The sequence below is a fragment of the Anopheles nili genome, chromosome 2, assembly GCF_943737925.1.
Source record: "Anopheles nili chromosome 2, idAnoNiliSN_F5_01, whole genome shotgun sequence".
Classification (NCBI taxonomy): Eukaryota; Metazoa; Arthropoda; class Insecta; order Diptera; family Culicidae; genus Anopheles; species Anopheles nili.
In genome coordinates, this window is record NC_071291.1 from 51,484,663 (window position 1) to 51,488,300 (window position 3,638).

Sequence of the window (3,638 nt, forward strand, 5' to 3'; positions counted from 1 at the left end):
AGCAGTCTTGATGAGGAGCTTCATCCTCCTCACAAGACTTTATCCGCTTGTCTCTCGTAGATCAAAACTTTCCTTCGTTAACAAGATGGCGGTTTTCAAACAAATTTTCCTCTCTGAGGCCACCACGCCGATAGACTAAGCGGTTTACCGCCACAACGTTTTTTTTAATACCATATAGCGAGTGCAACTAGCGAGTGCGGGAATGTACGCCTGGCGAACCGCGGGTTCGAAGGCGGGAGTTGTGGCCTCGCGGAAGAGGTGGTTGGCTCTCGCGGCGCGAGAGGCAGCCAACGACGACCGGAAGGGTCGTAAGAGAGTGTGCGCGAAGGCACGCTCTAGTGTCGCCACCTCGGTGGCGAAACCTGTGCTACAGGTAACTGCGGCAACGACACAGAAGGTCTCCCTCCATGAACCTCCATGCGAATGAGGCTTCGGCCTCGAATGTGTCGGGAACTTCAGCACCACAGTTCGCTGTTTGCTGTTATGGCCATGAAGAAGGAGCAACTTTCCGCTACCTTCACGTTCCTTCCGAGGAACTTCTGCCGGGTATCCTGCAGAACACGGAAGGACCATGAGGCGGTCAAGGGACTCTTGATCGCCTCAAAGCGTGAATTTTTCAAGCACGATTTTCAGGGGGACAAGCCCTACCAGCTTGTCCTCAAAGGGCTAAGATATGGTTCCTCGGACCATGTCATGGCCTTCCTGCAAGAGTAGGAGCTCACACCCACCGCGGTCCGTGAGCTGAATGTAGGAGCCCTTGATAAGGTCTCCTCCAAGGCGTTCGTCGTCTCCTATTCCCTTGGAATGTATAATAAATATGTACAAAAAATACCAGGCGTTTAGGCGCCTTGGTAAGGTAATGAAGAACTCACCAGAACTGATACTCACCAGAACTGATACTCACCAGAAAAGCAGAGCTGCATCTGACCATCAGCCAGCAGCTTGATTACTTCTCGGGGTACAGGCAAAACTTTCCGCGGATGTCGGTCGAACTGTTGTTCATTCTGCACTGACATTCATTCCTCTCTATTGACAGTGACAGGCATGATTTTCACACATGCAGTATCAGTAAATTCAGTGGTCCGGTAGATGTAGTCAGAAGTTGCAAGTTGATTGTATGGGATGAACGTACAATGGCACATAAGAATTCTCCCCAAGCATTAAATACCACGCTCAAGGATCTTAGAAAAAATGATCATTTGATGGGAGGTGCGCGTTGGTTTTGCCTTGCGAAGATTTTCATCAAACTTTGCCAGTTATCCCTAGATCAACAGCAGCTGGCGAAAAAGATGCCTTTAAGAAAATAATCGTCTGTTTGGGCACAGGTCGAACATATTACTTTGAGGCAAAATATGAGAGTTCAAATGAGTGGTTCAGGGAACCGTAATTTTGCCAAAATACTTTTGGAAATCGGGGAGCGGAAATAAACCAAAGACTCCTTCGGTTTAATTGAGTTATCATCAGTGTTGTAACATGGTACCTTCGGTAGAAACATTAATAAACGCCATTTAATCAATAAATAACGCCGCGAGATAATCAATAAATTATAACAACCAATAACAGAGTACAGATCTATTGACACCATCATTGATATGACTGAAGCCAAACATTTTTCTACAGAATTTATAAACTCAATTTGAAGCGTATGCAACTGCTAGGCTTGTATTTAACAAAGCGTTATGCTATTTTGTAATGCGAATGCTAATCGAGCTCAAGCAAACATTCATGTTTACCGACGATACACAAAAACCGTACGGATTGCAATATTAAGACCCTCACAAACCGTATTCTGAGCCAAATCATGAGCATACACAATCAAAGTTCAGCAGAAGGATACGACAAGAACTTAAGAATAAACTAAGAAGGATCTACCTCTCTCACGCGGTGATTGTATTAATACATTGGAACGTGGTACTCGACACAAACTAACATCATCAAAGAATTTTAGTATTTAAGCGATGCAAATTTTCAAATAAAGCATTGAAGAACTCGATGAACATCGGTAACGTTCGGACGTGTTCACTGGTGCCGTGCTGTGTTGTGCTCTCTGACAGGAAGTGCAATAGTGTGCGTGTAACCGCGATTGGCCTCTTCGAGGCCCCCACGCCAATCACCAGCGGTTTTGCCGCCAAAACGGTCTTTTTTAAGACCATAAGCGTTGTGGCTAAAGGGTGCGAAATGTACCCGTGGCGAATCGCCACTTCAAAGGCGACGGACGTGGCCTCGCGGAAGAGGCGGCTGGCTCTCGCGGCGCGGGAGACAGCAGTGGACGACCGGAAAGGTCGTAAAAGAGTGTGTGGGAAGGCACGCTCTAGTGTCGCCCCCTCGGTGGCGAAACCTGTGCTGCAGGTTACTGCAGCAACAGCAACGCAGGAGGTCTCGATGGACCTTCCTGTAAATGAGGCTTCGGCCTCGAATGTGGCGGGAAATGTGGAATCCCGCCGTGAAAAGATCCCGCCCTTCGTGGTGTGGGATCTTACGGAGCAGCACCACAGTTCGCTGTGTGCTGCTATGAAGAAGGAGCAGCTTTCTGCTACCTTCACGTTCCTTCCGCGGAACTTCTGCAGGGTATCCTGCAGAACACGGAAGGACCATGAGGCGGTCAAGGGACTCTTGATCGCCTCAAAGCGTGAGTTTTTCACGCATGATTTCCAGGGGGACAAGCCCTACCAGCTTGTCCTCAAAGGGCTACGATATGGTTCCTCGGACCATGTCTTGGCCTTCCTGCAGGAGCAGGGCCTCACACCCACTGCGGTCCGTGAGTTGAATGTAGGAGCCCTCGAGAAGGTCTCCTGCAAGGCGTTCGTGATCTCCTTCTTGAAGGGGACCACGACGCTTGAGCAGGTGCGTGGGATCACGCACCTGAATTACACGCGCGTTTGGTGGGAGAAATTCTCCCCCAAACGCTCGGACTGCACGCAGTGTAGCAACTGCCTGCATTTTGGCCATTCGGCAAAGATGTGCCACATGGCCGCCCGCTGCATCAAGTGCGGCGGGAAACATCTGGCTCGACAGAGCGCTGTCGAGCTCGATAATAAGCGCAGGTGCGCGAATTGCACCAGCCCTGCAGCAGCCGACGCCGCAGGACCAGCCGGCCAAGCGCAAAAAGAAGCGCGGAGGAAAGAAGAAGAAGGCCTCCAACAAGCAGCAACAGCAGCAGCAGCTAGAAAGCACTACCGCACCGACGGCTCCCCAAGGGGCTCCGAAGGCTGCGAAGAAAGCCAGCCGCCAGCCTGCCCAGGATAAGCTGGATAAACTGCGGGAGACGTCTCAACAGCAGCAGCAGCAATCCCAGGCAGAGGACGAGATGGAGAGCCAGTTCGGCGCCATCGTCCGCCTCTGGCTAGAGTTTAAAAGGGTGGCTAAGGTCCTCCCTTGGTGGTGAAGAGGAACACCTTAACAAAAAATACCTACAGGACCATGACAGACGTCGATGGCCCACAATTGGCGGACTCCTCACAGTCCGTCGTCCAAACCGTTTTCGTCGACGGTTCGGAAAACACGTCTCGGCCTGGGTTTCGTGAGGGAATCCAAAGCCACGCAAACGGATGTGGATCCTGGGAGATTGTTGGATCTAGTTCTAACGACAAGCTCTCTCGAATGGGGGCGGGAAAGAGAGTTACACGCCAGACCACATC